Consider the following 19,475-nt stretch of genomic DNA (forward strand, 5'->3'; position numbering starts at 1 on the left):
CTGGGTGGGTCGCGAGCACGTGCTCGTTTCCATGGAGACCAGCACCCGGAGCCAGTTTCCAGCACCAACGCCGCTCTGCCAGCCAACCTCGAAAACTTCAGAGAAAAGGAGCCACATGCATCCAAAGCTACGTGAAGTCAGAGGACAATCCATTATGTTTTCCTCTGTCAACCAACCACATTATTAAACCCTAAGTCACCCGGAACACCAAGAAATAGCATCAGTGCTTATTTAAGTGGTGAACCAAGGCACTCAAGCGCCAGGAAAGGGAACATTTTCTTCTCTCCTTCCTTAATTACCTCTTCCTAAAAACACTAAGTCAAGGCCTTTTATTTAAATGTGCAAAATGGAAAAGGGGGTTTTCTTTTCAGATTTTTAAGCGGAACGATCTAACCTTTTGCCAACCGTCACCATCGTCCTTAATTTTCCCATAGTTACGCTGTTCATTGATTTGTCAGAAACAGCCTGTACAGAGCTGAACAGCCCACCCCTCACTGTTGATACAGGATACTCTGCAGCGTCTGGGGAGGAGGAGCGAGTGGGCTCTGATTGGCTGGTAGCCTGGCAGCGGCATCCACCTGTGATTAACCAGGTTAATGCCACTGCACAGAGTTCCCTTCCTTCAAAGACGAGCCACCCTGCAGCTCCTTCAGATGTAGCCCAGGGACAGTTCCCACAGAAGTATTTCCTAGATATTACATGCGCCCTAAAGAATAGGCAAGATGTGCTGCCCCTTTAAAGGTGAGGACAGCCACACGTGGGGAGGCACGTTCAGAAGGCAGTTACCGAGGGGAATCCAAATTAATCAGAAGGGTCAGGATGGGTTCCTCTCTTAACATCTTTAACTGTCAGGTAACATGCCAGAAAAAAATCACAGTGTGTGACACAATGTAACAGAGTTTTCCATTCAATGTCATCATTTCCATTTTCAGAATGAAGCCTCGGTCGTCAACGGCAGGTGGACTACAGACTCTCAAACACGGGGTCCCACGCCACTGTTAACTCCTTTATCTTCCACAAGAGCAGACCGTCCGACCCCTTGGCAGTGTTTCTGCCTCCGGGGAGGGCTTCGTAAATCTAAATACAGCTTGAATGCGCGTGGACACATGACCTACCTGCAATTTTCCTATTATCTCATCCCACGGGGTCCACTGACGGCCAAAATCATCAGGAGCAGTTCTCAACATTCAACGGTAACTCTTAAAATTCTGAACCTTCACGGCATTAGGTGAAGCAGAACTGCTTAAGGAACCAAAGAAAAACATCAATTTTAATGCTCAGCAGGTGCTGACAGTGAACTCTGGTGCCGAGAGCCATAAATGTGTTAACACTGGTAGAATACTGCTCGTGCAGTGAGGCCAGTCTTCAAGCCTTCTGCCGGCAGGTTTTCCTGCCAGAGCTACCTGACATCAGTCAGCCTCATCGGGCCAACCTGCTGCTAGAACTCAGCAAAGGAAGGCCATCAGCAGGGACACTGCTGGCCCCGAGAGGAGACTGGTGCAGAAAATGAGATGGAAGATTCACAGGCAGTGCAGATCTGATTCCGGGATCCTTGAAATCACTTCATCATTGGTCCTAATTTTGGAGTATGTATCTGAAGACAGCCCTCTGAAGTTAGTAAAGTTGGTGTGTATGAAGGTTGATAGCGGGAAGAATAAAAAAAAGTACTTTTCACGCAGCCTCCTGGGACCAGAAAACCTGCCTGAGTGGTGGTGCCTCTCTCAGCAGCTTTTGTTCATTTCTATGGCACTTCCAATAAAACTTTCAGGCCACACACACACACACACACACACACACACACGCACACACACAAATTATCACTGTGGGTTTTGGCCGATGATTCGTGCCGTTCAAAACTGGGAGGTGGAAGGAATGATCCCAGCAGTTTTGGCAGCAAAGACTCCGACACCCAGGCACACGCAGAGCTCCATCCTGGAGTCTCCGAGGTTGGGGGGACAACTTCCAGCAGTACCCCATCAGGGGACACAGGAACGGGAAGGGCTGGCCCTGCTCAGCAGAGTTCGGATGATGCCTTCCCGCATCCACATCGTCAAGGATGGAAAGTGACGGAGGCAGCTTCTGGCCGATGGTCTCAGGCCCAGGCTGCCTGGAGCTCGCTCCTCCACTCTCTCTCAAAGCTTCCGTGCTCAGTCTTCTCCCTCAAGTCAGACATCTGCAGTTGGCTCTAAGATGCCATTTTTCCACTAAACATTTTGGAAATGGCATTCTCTTTCCTGAAGCCCGCAATGTCTCACCAGTTCATCCCAACCACCTTTCTTCCTCTGTCTTAAAGCCACGTGCTGCGTTCCAACTTGAAAAGTTTATTCTAGTGCCCACTGCCCCCAGAGACGGTGAATAAGTCTTTGGAAAAGTAGAAAGAAATCTGAGCCTGCTGACATCCTGCTCGGGGACAGCTGGGGACACTGCCATCCAGAACTGGAGATCTTGGTTCCTTCACAACGTGTGGTTTACAGTGGGCGAGGCAGCCTTTGTAAGGTGCACCTCTGTGCGTCTATCAAACCTGGTCTAAGATCTCACTTTAGACTAATGTCCATAAACACAAGTATTTACTCCCCAGGGTCTTACCTCCAGCTCATAGAGGGTGATTATTTCTTTGCTTAACTTGGACTCAGTATTGTATCAGTAATTATTTTTGCGTAAAAATAAATGCGTGAATTGAGGCAAGGCTCTCACAAGACATGAGAATTCTGTTAAACACACGTGTAAAAATCCAAACATACCATTTCTTACTGACACACAGTAAAAGCATATTAAATCAAATAGACTAGCATAAACAAATGGATTTGATTAATTAGATGCATGTGTCACTTTAATAAATGTATTTCCTAATAGTTTCTCTCATACAAACTTTTGTCTAAGTTCAGCACCACATTCAGCTGTCTACAAATTAAACGTAAATTTCTGGCATTCATGATTGTGATGGTTAATTTGATGTGTCAACTTGCCTGGGCCACAGGATGCCCAGTTGTGGGGACCAACATCACATTTCTAAAGAGTCTGTCCGTCCTGAGACCCTGACCCACCACCCACATAGCTCAGTATAGGTTCTTTCCCGCATAATCCCCACAAGTTATGGGCTTCCTATGTGTGCCCCGTAAGTTACGAGCCCTGACAATGTTCACTGCCCATGTTTTCCTGGGAATCAGAAGCCACATGGACCACAAGCAAAAAGCCTTAGTGTCAAACGCATGGAAACAAGTTCTCCTGAATCGGGCATCTAATGTCTTACAAGTTTAAAATGGAAACAAATCAAAGATGTTCTGCGTAAAGCTGTCAGGGGACATTCTCCTTTTTTTATTTTATAGTTCATTTCTGCTATCAATTATTCAAAATGATATCCTTTTCCGAGCATAAACTGCTGAAACAAAGATGAGTAATGCAGATATATTGTGGCCTCCACACTCTCTTTGGAAAAAGAAGTTAAACGTCATTTTTAAACATTTTTCATCTGGACTAATAAATACGTCATGTGACATGTTAACTCTCCGTGTCAAATGAAATACTTCAGATTCATAATCTGTCCAGAAGAGAAGCTTAGGTCTACTTTTCTCAACCTATTATTAAAATGTTCCCAAGGATGCCCAGGTGACAAACTTAGGAGGAAGAATTATAGTTGGCGGCTGTTGGAGTCTGTCTTCCCAGACCCCCGATAATCTTATATACTGAGTAACTGATATTGCCGATTTCTTTAGAGGTCATCTCAGGAATTGCAGGCTTCCTGGGACATTTGTGTGTTTTATATACTTAGAGAGAGTCACACAAGGGTGGCCAGAGGAGGAACCTACAACTGGGGGGGGGGGGGGGTGTCAAGGATTTCCTCTGTGGGCTGGTCTTTCCAGACCATCTGCAGAAGCCCTCTCTCTGGCCTCACTTTTATTTTCACTTTGGCTACAGCAAGAGCTTATGGCCACAGGGGAATTAACACCCAGCTTACAGACAGGTCACCCAGGTAGCATTCAGTGTTCTTGGCCACTGGCCTATAGCGCAGCGGCAACACAGGTGGAGAACACAGAGCCATGTTCTGCCAGCTTCCCAGGTGAAGCTTTGTTTTTAAAAGTCACTCTAGGCAGTTCTGAGGGTGGAGCGATGTGTCTTTGTTTGTAAAAAAAAAAAAAAAAATGATGAAACCGTATTGGAATTTATAGGAAAGAATACCCTTTCATCTGCTCACAGACCTTCGTAACAGTCCATATCCAAACCTGACTATTATGATATAAACTTTGTAAGATCTGAGGCTGAGATGTGACCAGTACACTGTCAGGGTCAGGGATACTATTGATAAAATATAGATGAGTTACGATTTCACAGCACTGCAGAGAAATTCTTTCAAAAGGGAAAAAGATACGTGCTACCGTGTAAAACCAAAACAGCCATGCTAATGACACCCGCCCAGTAAGGGAGAGAGATGGTCTCGCGAACATGCCGGAGCTTCACGGAGGGCAAAACATGTAACGTGACCACCTGGCTACGTCTGCACATCCTATCGGCTGCGAGGCATACTTAATACCTGTGGTCAAACAGAGCTCTGCTCTGTAATAGAAAGTACACTGGCATCCGGCCCCAGGACGGCGGTAACCAGCAAACACACCAATGGAGGGAAAACAGAGGCGGACAACTACTCCCACTTGGCAGTTCTCAGCAGAGGCACAGTCCAATGACCGCGGGCGGTAACGCTCTTTCATTCGTCCAAGTACCTCTTGGTGTTGAATCACCTGTCAGCTTACGGCGCTGTGCTGTCTACAGCTGACCACCCCACTCGGTTGTGTCCGCTCTGATTCTCTGTTGACATGAGAAGTGCTTGCCGCGGACTCGCCGCGCACTTGTGTACACAGACTCGCTGTGCACTTGAGCAAGCTGTTTTACTTGTCCAGGTCTGATCTCCTACTTATCAAAATGCCGGCGTCAGATGAAGTTATAAAGAACTAATTTTTTTTCTTCTAAGTATTTATTGTCAAGAACTCTCGAGAGTCTCAGATTTTACTCAACTTTCAAATGAACAAGTTAGCTGCCTGACTTTCTTGGATGTGAGCAGAAGACATGAGATTCCTGGGTCAGAAATGAAGGGCTTGATTACTACCAACATGAGTAGCATTGGCTCCAAGCTCTCTGGTCCTCTTGGCCCCGAAGTCCCATGAGGCAACAGTGAGGGTCCAAGCCACACTGCACAAGCAATAGTTTGTGTTCCCCTGAGGAGCCCTGAGGGCAGGGAATCCACATCTCTTATTTGCAGGTAAGCGCATCTGTCTGCCCTTTGCTCCAGAGAGAGGTATTGTCTTCATTACACTGAACAGGAAGACAGCCTGCCCTCTGCTCCAGCAGGAGGCATCGCCGCTGTCCCTCAAGGCTGCTCACTCTCCCAGCATCCCTGAGAAGACAGCCCAGAACAAAGGCCATCAGCGCCTCTGCTGGCGAGATGCGCAGAAGCGTGAGAGGCCCCAGAGAGCTGTACCCCAACATCCCCTAAACAGTTCAGGTATTATAAATGTCTCCTGTTACAAGTGGACTCGAGGTTAAATCCACACTAAGTAAGAAGAACAGATCTCCAACTGATCCCTAAAGCCAATACTTTCAGTATCCTGCTCAAATCAAGCTTTTTTTTTTAAAGCAAGTTTCTTTGCAGATCCCAATTCTTACTCATAGACAGTACTTACAACCTGGAACACATTTACTCAAGATCAGAAATAAACCTTACCCAATTTCTCAATCGTTATTTGACTAAAATACTGCATCCCGTTCATAGCGACTGTCTAATGGACACTCTGTTGCTCGCTCGCATTAAACTGCTTCCCTTCCCGGTAGGTCCCCAAACCCCTGATTTCACTCAGCTACTTACTTCTTTACACCTCGTGGCCCAGGGATGGCTCATCCCATCCCCCAACCCAAAGATACATCTTTCTTTTCTTTTCTTTTAGAGCAGTTTTAGATTCACAGCAAAATTTAGGCAGGAGTACAGATTTCCCACATATCCCTTGCCCTATGCAAGCACAGCCTCCCCCTTTACCAGCTCACACCACCAGATGGTACGTCTGCCACCACTGATGAACCTACACCGACACGTCATCATCACCCAGAGTCCACAGCTTACGTTAACAGTTCATTCTTGGCGTCCTCCATCCCGTGGGTTTGGACAAATGTACAATGGCATGTATCCACCACTGCAGTATCATACAGAGTATTCTCATTACCCTAAAAGTCCTGTGTTCTGTCTGTTCACCCCTCCCTCCAACTCCTGGCAACCACTGATCTTTTTACTGTCTCTTTAGTTTTGCCTTTTCCAGAATGTCAAAGAGTTGGAATCATACATACATAGCCTTTCCAGATTGGCTTCCTTCACTTGGTAGTATGCATTTAAATCTCCTTCCTATCTTTTCATGTCTTGATAGCTCATTTCTTTTTAGCACTGAATAATACTCATTTGTCTGTATGTACCCCAGTTTGTTTATCCATTCACCTACACAAGGACATCTTGGTTCTGTCAATTAGGAATAAAGCTGCTGTAATACCTTTGTGCAGGTTTTTGTGGGGACATAAGGTTTTGACTCCTTCGGGTGAATACCAAGAAGCTCTACAGCTGAATGGTGTGGTAATGTACGTCTAGCTTTCTAAGAAAGTGCAGAGCTGTCTTCCAAAGTGGCTGCACCGTCCTGCATTCCCATCAGCCACGAACGAGAGCTCCAGTTGCTCCACACCCAGCAGGTGGTGGTGTCCATTTCCTAGATTTTGGCCACAGTAATAAGTGTACAGTGCAAGACTGTATCTTTATTTCTCCAAACCAGTCTCAACCAGTAGTTCAGCATCACTGGGGAATTTGTTAGGAATATAAATTCTGGAGCCAGACCCCAAAATCTGGAGTGGGGCCCAGTGATCTATCTTTTAAAAGCCTTCCAGGTGATTCTGATGTGTACCAATATCACTAAAGCACATTAAAGTTTGAGAATAAAAACACCAAGTCAATCAACTCATAAAAATTTCCCGGTTGTTTTCACTGGTCTCTAATTGGTCTAACAAACTGAAAGAAGAGTTAAGACTCTAGTTTAGGAAAATGCTTCTCTCTTTCCTCAGCCAGATTTGAACAAAGCATGTTTTCCTAGATGCTTCTAAAAGCCACCTTACAGCTCCGGGCTGAAGCCAGTGCAGGAGAGATCTGGAAGGGACTCACGTTCCTGGTAATAAACTGCAAAGTGTGACTTGTCCACAGGCTTCCTGTTACTCCACTTTGATGCATTTCCTTTGTGGTTAGTCTGTATGAGATGCCTTTTTGTTCTTGCAGCCCAAAATATCCCAATTAAAACAATTTATATGTAAAGCTCCTGTGTGCCCTGATGTCTGTGTTTCCTTTTAGAACCTCCTCCCTACAACAGTTCTGGGAATCTCTGCAAGCTTTGCTCCAAGCAAATAGGTACATGTGCTGCAAACCAGTGGGGGACTTTGTAACTCAGAACCTGTGCCCGTGAGGGCTGGGGGGCTGGTGTTTTACCACTGTGTCCCCCACACCCAGGAGAGTACCTATCAAATAAGAGGGGCTCCATAACTACTTGTTGAATAAAGAAAGGAGGAAGGGAGGGGGTGGGGAAGGAAGGAGGGGAGGAGAGAGGAAGGAAGAAAGAGAAAGCAAGCAAACCAAAATAAAGTGTGGAGGGTATTGTAATTCAGTACATCTACTCAGCTTTCACAGTGCCTGTCCTTCTCCCAGTTCCCCTGTGGTCACCCGACGCCCGCTGCATTCCTGGATGCCACATCACATAACATCCAAAGGTGAGAAAGGACCCTTTCTCTTTTACATCACTGAAGGAACCTTTCCCAGAAGCCTCTCTAGCCCGTAGTCTTCTTTGTAAGTCCTGACCAGAATTTCAGTGGTTGAAGACTGAAGTGTGAAAATGAACTATTTTTAAAAAATTCAAAGAAAATGTGGAAAATACCTTCTGAAACAATACTGGAAAACAAGCCACTAGGAAAAATGATAATTAGTAAAAGTTACTGCATAGCTGACCATCTACCTAGAATAAATTAATGTATGTTTGGATTCATTTAAATTCTAGTGACACTCTAATTACATATTAACACTATATGGGTAGTCCTAAAGGCTATGATTGATAGATGTAACCAAACATTCCTCTCTAAGAAAATCTACCATGAATAAAGTCAAGAGACAAATGGTAGAATAAGGAATAATACTTAGAAAACATGTAACAGACAAATGGTTAATAACCCTGCTATATAAAACACTCCTACAAACTGAAAAAGGAAAGACTGGACTAACATCCTTAGAATAGAAATAGATAATTTGATGATTAAAAAATACAGTCAATACATACACAAAAAAATAGTAAAATGCAAATATAGTAACACACCATTTCTAAACTGATAACTGGTAACACACAGTAAAGGATCATTAACAGTCCATGCTCAAAAGCAAATACAGAAGCTAACATTCCCACACCTTGCTGATGGAGTTTAACTTGCTAGCACCTTCTGGAAAGTAACCTGACAAAATCAACTAAAATCTTAAATGTACACATCTTTGGCCCACCAATTCTACCTTAAAAGTGTAACCTACAGAAACAAAGGGTATTTTAATAAAAGGGGATATATTGATAGATATTTATTGAAATATTCCTTTTAACAGAAAAAAACAACGACCATCCAACAAAACAGGAAGGACTAAATAGTTGGGGTATCTGTATTCCAGAATAATGCACAGCTACTACTAAGAATGAGTTAAATACAAAAATATTGCAGTAGACTCTGGCAACTAGAGAGATGCTGAGAGAAGACTGACAGATGTCAAGTCAAACTGCAGAATCCCAGGTACAGTACAATCTCGTGTTGTCAGAATTCCTAAGTAACAGGCCTGGAGCACAGACTGATGTTTGTACATCCAAATGCGCACAGAGAGAGATGTGGAGAGATAAACACCAGAGAGCACTGTCCCCAGGGAAGGAACAGAAAGCAAGACAAGATCTATGAATTTCTACATTCTCTATGTCTGTGCTTTTGCCTTCTTAATTGGTACCTCTGACTTCAGTAATTAAAATAAATCATTAATAAAATATAAACATTAACAAACAAAATATTATTTATGATGAATTCATGAGCCATCTAAAAAGCAATACAATATAGGTAAAGAATCGTGAATAACAATATATAATACCTAAAAATGTATTTTAATATCTGTATCTTGCCTATCAGTAATATATTGTACAAAGAGTTTTCGACGCCAACTATAAATGCATGTCAACAGTCGCTTGTCTAGATCTGTAAGAAGAAATATTGCTTTTTGGTCAATAGAAATATTTTACCTGAATAGTTATATTACTTACATTATTCACTCTACAGAAGTAATAACATGGATGAGAGATCAGCAATTTTGATCTCAAACAGTTCTATTATCTTCCTTATTTTAATAATAGATATAACCGTACTTCCTAATAAAATTTCCGGCATTTGTAGTTTTAATTTCATTTATATGCATTATTCATTTTTAAAGCTTTCTATTCACTCGCAATTTATTCTAATAGGTAATTACCAGTTCTTTATATTCTTAAAATTAATTTTTAAGAATATTACACAAACAAAGGAACATGTTTAACCCTCATAAACTAAAATTTTGACATATCACGCTTTCATAATCTGTTGCTATTACTCTGCAAGTTTTAGCTCTCATTTATTTTACTTCTTGTTAATTTAATTTTTAACAACATGAGTGGTATTATCCTTACAGATGGAGCAGACAAGTTCTAATTGGAGGCCAAATGCATTTGAATGTGTTCCGATGAGTTACCTTCCACATGAGTGGGGACACGTAAGCAGAGAGCTGGTTTGACAGAAGGAGGATGAGTCTGAGCTTGCCAAGGCAAGAACGGATGGAAGCCCTCGGGACGTACAAGGTCGCAGAGAAAATCCATCCATTTCCCAATTCACTAAATTGGTTTTGGCCGTGCTGAGTCTGAGGCCCAGACACAGAGCATACTTGGTGAGCAAAGGGTGCAGGAACTTTTCCTGAAACGTCCTCAATACCAAGTTCTTCCTGCTCTTGGGTCAGGGCAGAGAATCCAGGTAAGCCCGTCTCAGAAGCAGCCCCGAGGGGAGGAATTTGCCTGCGTACTTCAGTCCCTTAGGTCCACAGTATCAGGATTCTCATCCCTGTCTCCTTCAGTGAGTGTCCTCTACTTTCTGACATCTGCAGGTAAGTGAGCAAGGACGCCTCGGTCGTACTGCAGACGCTGCCCCACTGCTCTAATCAAACCGTGGTTGTCCAGCTCTGTGTGTTCCGAGAAAACTCAGAGGGGTCAGGGTCTGGGGCAGGACGCTTCAAATGGCCAAAGTGTCAAAAGGGCTCACCAAGTCACTAATAATGGCACTACGCCCACGTCTGCAGGCTAACAGCTCATATATGAATAAAGCGTTCATAGTTATCCTATGTCCTTTGCAACCCTTTCAGGGACTTTGGGTCATTGTGATTTTTCCTATCCTGACAACACTGGCAAGAGTCAGAATATGGTTCCCCAGGTTCCAGTGAACTTTCCATCAGTTTTTTGGTTTGTCTTTTTTTAGACATATAGTTGATTTTTTGACATTAGCTTAAGGACATATACCTATTTTTTGTTTTACTTAAAGCAACGTGCAACTTGATGAGTGTGTCCAACAAAACCCGACTGACCTGCTTAGAAGTCCTATTGGAGGATTTCGCCATAGTAGTCTGTGTCTACAGTTGTAATAAGTGTATTAATTTGATCAGAATTTGCAAGCAGGTCTACTTAGAACTCAGCGTGCACCAGGTAAGCAAAGTTCTCGGCTAACTGTTTTTCATGCATTTAGCACATTTAATTCTCCCAACAGTGCTGTGAAGAAAGGTGCTAACTGAGAAGAAAAAAGACTAGAGTTATTAGAAATGTAGGTTCTTAGGTTAAGTAGTTTGTTGAGATATTTTTTAGCTATTAGTGACAGAAGCCTCACTCAACCCAAGTCAGTCAGTCTTCAAAGTGGAAGAAGTTAACCAACAATGGACACTGTCTTCTCTGAGTGTGTCTAAAACACTGACAAAGGCAGTGACAACTGACCAACCTCTGTGATAATCCAGAGTGGTCAGCGACGTTCTAAGTCCTGACAAAAAACATGCAGTGCACAGTGATTATGAGGTGTTATCTTAAGCACCTACACAGAGGCCACAACACAGAACTCTGCATCATGAGTCTGATAAGGAACTAAGGCTTTTCCTCTAATAAAAATTAGTAATTTCATTATCAGCACATTTCTTTTTACTAAATATATGAGATTTGTGGGAAGATTTAGATGACCTAGGGTCTCTTTAAAACTGTCCAAATAAGATTTAGTAGGTATCATCCTTTTTCTAGAAGATGCCTCCGTGGGAAGTGGAGGCATCACCTTAGGACCACACTCAACAGGCTGCAGTCAGCGCTTGGTAAGGGACCATCACTGGCCACAGGAATGTTTCTCTATGACAGCAAAGGGCCTGACAGGGACTGATGGAATCAGAGCCCTAGAACCAGGAACCTGGGCAATTCCCTCATTGATAAGATGTACGAAGTGTGGCTTAGATGGGTTCTGTGATTTTTTTTCAGTGTTAAATGGCCCATCAGAGGCACTGCCAGGGGAGGCCATAGGCTCTTCCTGATAATCCCCAAATCTCCCTCTTAAACGTCTCTGCCTCCTCCGTTTATTCAAAGCCACGAGGGGAGCTGCCCGCCAAGACTTCAATATCACGCCTAGAAGTGCTGTTAGTATCACTCTTCACAGACGAGGGGCCTGCTCGACAGCTTCTGGAGAACTATCCCCGCACTTAAGAGTCATGAAGTCGGGGCCACGATGACTCTGAAAGCCGCCACCTCCACTTGTCTGGTCTTTTTAGAGGCACCTCCAACCTCTCATCCAGGACTGCTCCAGTAGCTCGACTGTATCCCCTCCCGCCTGCCGCTGCCATGGCCTTGGGCTCAGACCAGGGAAAGTGCTGACCCCGAGTTTAAAGCAGGACTTGAGGTTTGTATGCAGAGCCTCTGGGGCACGAGGCCTGTAAGGAAGGGACTGAAAATGTTATAATAAAAATGGTGCCGCATTGCTTCTGCGTTCCTGTCCTCTGGCAGAGAGGGACCCCGCCCGATGCTGTGTATTTGCATCTGCAGTCTAATAGGGGAGATCCTTCTTAAGCCCTTTTAATGTTTATAATTAACAAAGGTTCTTAATGATTTACTGTGTGAGAAATGCATTAAAAACTTGTTGCCCTCTGGCAGAGCTGTTTTAGAATTAGAATGAGCGCACTTTAGTTTCTTCCCTAGTAAATAAACCTAAATTAAAAATAAATTCTGTTCCATCCAGTGAGGTCTTTGGCCTGTATTCATTCTGAATATCAGCCTTTGTCACAGCTTAGAGGAGCTCCCTCCTGCCCCCAAGTGCCCGTGGTCACCCGTGTGAGTCCAAATACATACTGCAATGCTAGTAACAGTTGTGTGCTGTCCTGGCTAGCCTTGATTTAGGAAGAAAACAAATTAAGTGTTTGGCAGGGTTTAATTTCAGATCAGCCCCCTTCCAACCAGAACGTCTCTTCTGCTCCCATGAGAGGAACCAAGAATGATAAATAAAAAGACACAGAGAGGTCCGCCTTCAGTGGAATGCAGCAATTTGGGCCACATGAGAGGCCCTTTGGCCAAGAAACCATCACTATTCATCTCCCATGTGACTCACATTCAAGTGTATTTAAAATGAATCACTCCAGTGTCACATTCAGCAAACACAGTGAATCAATACTTCAAAACCAATACGAGCCCTAGTCTCGCAAGATTTAGACCGGGCCTGGTGGGACCCAGCGTGCTCCTACATAAAGCATGCTGGGGATGCTCTCAGGGAGTATGATGAAAGGCAACGCAGAACATTAACCCTGCAGTTAGTAGAACATTCCCACCGCCAGGGAAGCAGGCCTCTGCGTGGAGGATGCCCCGAGGGCCCCCTTGTTCCTGTGCTAAGTATGTCGTCATCCGAGAGCACGCGGCCAGGGCGTGGGAGAGCCACACAGACGCACCTGATCCAGTCGCCATCAAAAAGGACAGGAGACACACAAAAACACACATCACACGAAGCCCAGCACAGACCCACTCTCCCCAGGCCAAAGGGCCCTGGACGGTGAAATGACTTGAAGCAGATAAACAGTATGGCCCGTATCTCGTGTCACTGAGAGCCATTCAGATAAGGTAGATGGGCCTGCAGGCTATCGAACCACCGGAGTAGAATGGAAATGAATTTTAACGTAACACATATTTGAAGTTCTTACTACGGTTACAGAAGAGGTTCTAACGAGGCATATATAAAACCGCTATATACCTCTATGCAACTAGGTATAAAATGTACCCTCCCTGACTAGTTGAAAGTTCATTATTTTTAAAAACTCTCTGCTTTCTTCTCACTCGTTACTCCTAACAAACAGAAGGCTGACTGTTGATGGGATGGCGGTACCCCTCTGACTTAGCACGTTTGTGTACTTCAACCCTCTTCTAGGAGGCAAGATTTCCACAAGTCAGAAGGATGAAGCATTCTTAAACACTGAGAATTTTTTTCAGGAAGCCTTGATTTTATTTTTCTTATTGTCATAACTATTCTTTGCCTGTAATCTTTTTTATTTTTCTTTTTCTTATTGAAGTATAGTTGGTTTACCATGTTGTGTTAATTTCTGGTGTACAGCATAGTGATTCAGTTGTATTTTCAGATATATATATATATATATATATATATATATATATATATATATATAGATAGATAATTTACATATTCTTTTTCATAGACTACTACAAAATACTGAATATAGTTCCCTGTGCTATACAGTAGGACCTTGTTGTTTTAAACATTGAGAATTATTCATGGAAAACCAGTATCATTGCTTAAGGTCTCAAAGTGGTTTACAAAGAATCACACAATGTAAGTACACACCGTGCAACATTATCAGAGTAATTAAAAAGGTGCAATCACATACGCTATAATACGAATGAACCTTGAAGACATTGCCAGTCACTAGAGGGCAAATTCTGTGTGATTCCACTCACATGAGGGACCTCGAGGAGTCAAACTCATACAGACAGAAAGTAGAATGGTGGTGGCCGGGGGCTGGGCAGTGGGAAGAACAGGGAGTGAGTGCTGAGTTTCAGTTTGGCAGGATGAAGAAGTCCTGGGCATTAGTTGAATGTACTTAACACTATTGAACTGCACCCTCAGAAATGGTTAAAGTGATAAATTTTATCACGATTAAAAATTAAAACCTAATTTAAAAATATCCTACCTTTCCATTCTCCATCTCTTTCTCTGTTTCTCTTCATAGCATTTATCATATTACACATGCAGCTATGTGTATATACATACATACACACGTTTATTTATCGTCTGTACACTTCATCCCTCCCTCCCTCCCTCTGAAAGCTGGATCTTGTCTTATTGTTCTGCCTTCAGGGCCTGGAACAGAGCCTTGCAAATGTGGGTGCTTAGTGAATATCTTACGAATAAATGTTTTAAACAGCGCAAGCATTCTTCTTGCAAATATTTTTCAGTTATATTAACTCTAAAGAACACATTTCAGTTAAGCTTTTTTCCACTCTCACCGTTCTTAATCGGTAAGTCATTAGTTTACCATCATCCTTCTTTAACTCCTGAGGCCAGTTATTAGCAAGCCACTTAACCACAGTTAAACAATAACCAGGATACATAAAAAGCAATATCCCAAAATAAAACACACAAGAAGTCCACTGTGAAAATCAATCTAACAGCATCACTCATTTCTCTTTTTCAAGTAGCTACCAGTTAATGACTTGTGATATACACACGGCACATAATTAGAAGAATGTAAGATATGATAGAAAACACAAACTAAATTGCATTTTGCTTCACTGGATACTAAAATAATTTCAACTCTCTGAGGTTTCCCAACTATAGCTGTACTGCAAAGTTGGAAAATAACTAGATACGTGTATAGGTCTTGAAACTAACTCCTGACTATAATCATTTTTTAATGCCCATAGAGGCAGAGCATTTTCTCATTTGTAAAATACCTTTACAGGAAATGTCTCACCTCATCTTCAGAAACACCTCTGATATTGTCAGGGCTGGTGTCATGGCTGCTGTTTAGAGAATCAGAGAAGCTAACTGACTCGATCAGGTCCCACGTGCAGAGCCTGTGCAGATACCCGAAAATAATTTTCAGAAGCACAAGAGGCAAGAGGTCTGGCAGTGTGCTACTGTGCAACTCTCGAAAGAAATCTGACCCGGTGATGAGATCACGTCGACAAGCCGCACACGAAATCAATTCCAGTGCTCAGAGACAGGCAATGAACAGTGATCCTTCCATTTCAGCACAAGAAGCAAACTACGATTTCATGGGTGTCACCAAGACATGATGGGACGGGTCTCAGTGGTGCAGCCCAGGCATGAGAACAGAGTTGTCCAAACGGAACAGATTAAACAGGAAAAATGAGAGACTGGAGTCCATCTTGGATGCCACCCAACTGCAGCCCAAATGTGCTCAAATGTGAGCCCAAATATGAAACAGCGTCCCTCTGATTTTCCATTTACCACGTAAGTAATGTAAGGCAATGGAATCAGGTTGCCAACATCGCATTCTTTTGAATGAGCATGTTAAAAGATAAATTTTTTTCCACTGGCAGTTAACTTTTATTGACTACTTGCTATTAAGTCTCTGTTCTAGGCACCTTACATGAATTAGCATCTCAGCATCTTAAGGCTTCATGGCCACACTAGGAGATACAGGATACACACTGTTACCACCACGCCTGGTCCACAGATAATGCAACAGCAACGCAGAGAAGTGCACAGTCTTCCCATGGTCACTTGTCTAGAAATAGACAGAGCCCAAACTCAAACCCCAGCAGCCCGGTCCCAGAGCCTGATCTCTCACTGCCGACTCTGGCTCTAGTCCAAAGGCGCTGCCATTTAAGGACAGTGGTATTTTAGCATAAAAATCAGGCAGGAAGCTCAGCATTAGGGTCACTCTTTCAAATTTAAATCTATTTAGTCATATGAAAAATTAACTGTTTCCCCTGGTTTTGCTCAGATTTTTGCAAACATCATCACAGACCTCCACTGGCTTGCAGAGCAAGACTCGATGAGCATGGTTGTGGAGTATGTGGGCAAGGATAAAACAGAAGTAAATGCAGACACTTCCAGGGTGGAACCACACAACAGACCATTTCATCAGAGACGGAACACAGAATTCTCATGTTGAAGAGACATTCAGGGTTGGCCAGCTTAATCCTCTTATGAATATGGAAATTTTCTTCCACTACATCAGGCTCTGCTTGAATGGATCAGCCACTGGAAACTCACTACACATGACTCAGCACTGGTGAAATCTGTAGCACACCCTGCTCTTCTCCGTCAGCTTTCTCAGTTTTTCCCACTGCCCCTAGCTGGTCCATTTTGTGCTCTCTCTTAAAATGCAGGGACTACAACTAAGTGCCATAATAGGGGGGCTACCAGGCATTTGTAGAAAGGAAGACTATCACTTCCTTCAATATGGGAGTTTGCTTTCTTAATGTAACCTAAGATTAAAGAAGGTTTTTGGGGGTGGGGGAGTGAGGAAACAGCATTACAGAGTGATTAATAGAATATGGACCATATTATAGATTCATAAGCATTTGAACCAAATCCTCAATCTCCTTTTTTAAATGTGCTGCAGCTAAATTTTATGATTCTGACTCCACGCCAGCAGGGAACTGACCTTTTCAATCCCATGCGATGACGCACAATTACTCCTACTGCGTGTCACCCTTATTCGATTCATCCACTGTTCCTGTCTGGCTGAGGCTGTTTTCCATTTTCCATCTGCTTTGCAGAATGCCCAGCATCCCTCTCAGGTTATGAGATCCCTGGCTGGCTCTCTCTGAACCTTAAGTGCCCGCAAACCACCTGAGGATCAGGCTGGAACCGTATCCCACTTCTCAGTCTTTAGCCTGCGGTACCCGCCTTCTTCCTCTCAAATCCGTCCTGCTCTCCTGCTCGTCACAATTTCACACAGCTCACCAGAGCAGTCACCAAGCTTCCCTGCAGGTTTGCTCAAAGTCTCGGGCCAAGGAAGGGTGAAACTGCCTTTCTTCCTACAGTGAAAGGCCCATTGGACGCTACTTCCCTCACCTACCCTGTGTCTCCCCCCTTACTTCTCGCTTTGACCCTCTCACCTAACATACTTCTATTTCCTAAGACTGAGTTGTTCAGCCACCGCTTTTTCAAAAACGTTCAGGGCCCGTGCAGGACACACCTGCTACAGCAACCACCGCATGTTTTAGGAGAAAGCATGCTTTAGCAGCGTGCCTCCTTGCTTAAGTCAGGTCAATGCTTTTGAGACAGGAGGGAAGGGGGCAGGGCATAGCCATCCAGGGAATGACACACCAATTAACGCCAAGGTGGTGGAAAATTCAACTCCCAGCAGGCCTTGAGGCCCAGGATGGTGAGAGACTTGACTTCCAGCAGACTTTAAGCTTCATTATACGCTCACCGTAATACGTTAACACGGTAAACGGAACTCCCACAGGCACCAGGACAATTCAAGGCTGCCCATAAAAGGCCAAAAAGTGGGCGGTAGCCCAATTCCTGAGAATCCCAGCCCCTTCCCCAAAGTAGCTGGAATAATCCTCCCACTTGTTAGCATATGAAGTTACTGAGCCCATAAAAACTAACAGCCCCACACCTCGTGGCCTTTGTCTTGCCTTTTGAAGCCTGCACTGTCTATGGAGCGTGTGTCTCTCTGAATAAATCCACCTTTACTCAACTGTGGCTCACTCTTGAATTCTTTCCTGCCCAAAGCCAAGGACCCACACTTGGTGGGGCACGTCCCAGGGACTCAACCGAGACCTGGGACACGGCCCTCCTCTCCCCCCACATGTTGTCCTGTATCATCTCAAGACACAGGGGTGGCATGCAAATATCCACTCTAAATTGGGTCTAATGTCTTAAACAGGACTGCTGGCCTATTGTGAAAGGTTCTATATTTACACATCATGCAGCTGTCCCAAAAAGGCTTCTTGAAGACAAAGACACATGCATTATATTTAGGGGAAATGTATATAATAATTGTGTCAATACCTGAAATGTACAGGCACAAAACCAAGAGAAAAGATGTAAAAAATGCGTAAAAAAGACCAGAACTGAAAACATTAGGTTGGTGGGGGGGGTGTTAGTGATGAATGAGACACACGGTACCGTCTCTCCAGCCGAGGCAGTGGGATTCTAACCCTCTTTTGGAGAGAAAGGAAGACCATATATCACCGTGCCCCAAACAGGATTCCTCAAAATAACACTGCAGTGAAATAAAGCAAACTGACCGCCCGCAGATCATGCTTGGAGGAGAGCAGGCCACCAGGGTTTCCGTTTCCCCGCCCCTAGTAATGGGGGTCACGGTATCAGCCCCAGAGACGTCACAAGGCAGTTGCAAAGTAAATAACAGATCTGAAAGCAATTCCTCTGAACGATATCTATGGTGTTACAAACAGCTGCTGTTTGCATTACAACAGGTGATAAATTACATCAAAAAAGGAAGGGTCATTTTATTCATCTAAACAGAGAGGAGAGATGACATAGTTTTGGCAAGTGAGGAAGAGAAAGTGTTATCAAATTCCTTTTTCCTGGGAACCACCCAGTGCGGCTGCAGGAATCACCACGGTTCTTGTCCCAGAGACCCTGCGCTGAGGGCGATGGGAGCTTCTGGGCACGGGACCCCAGTTTCCTTGGAAACAGACCTGGGTAGACAAGGCAGGACCGTCATTGCCCCCAAACAGCATGTATCCTCCAGAAGAAAAAGGGTCCTGTTCCTTTTCTAACAAATATATTTTTACAGAGCCAGAATTTTGGAGGGGAGGGTATATAGCTTGATGGCAGAGTGCCTGTTTAGCATGCACGGGGTCCTGGGTTCAATTCCCAGTACTTCCATTAAAAACAATAAATAAGTAAATAAATAAACCTAATTGCCTCCCTGTCAACAAAATTAATTAATTAAAATAAAAATAAATACAATTAAAAAACCAGAACTTTTTCAAATCAACTCTACTTCAATTAAAAAAAAAAGGGTACAGCCACTAAAAACAAACAAACAAACAAACAAACAAAAACAACAAAACAGAACTCTTCCCATGAGTTTTGGGCTTCTGGAAACTCAATACTCCAAATTATGAAGAAAGAATGAAGCGGATAGAATTGTTAAGACTTAATCATTTCTCCTACCAGGCAGGGCCAGACTGTTCGTGCTCGAGTACTTATAAAACTCAAAAGGAAATGCAACCTATTGATTAGCGTCCTCCTAAATAATGGTACCCAGAGAATCAATTAACACTATAAAAATTTATGGGGTCTCCTCACCTCGGCTCACAATTCAATGCAAGAGTTCTTTCATCTAAACGAAGAGCCCGTCAGCATCCCAAGCTGCTCTCTCTCACTTCTGGCCGAGGGTCGCC

General features: G+C 43.7%; 1 protein-coding gene across 3 annotated transcripts in view; it reads right to left on the reverse strand.

The window, feature by feature from the left end:
• PTPRM (protein tyrosine phosphatase receptor type M) overlaps positions 1 to 19,475 on the reverse strand; it is a 604,888-nt gene that overhangs the window by 298,179 nt on the left and 287,234 nt on the right. The window lies entirely within an intron of this gene.

This window comes from Camelus ferus, chromosome 24 (assembly GCF_009834535.1).
Source record: "Camelus ferus isolate YT-003-E chromosome 24, BCGSAC_Cfer_1.0, whole genome shotgun sequence".
Lineage (NCBI taxonomy): Eukaryota > Metazoa > Chordata > Mammalia > Artiodactyla > Camelidae > Camelus > Camelus ferus.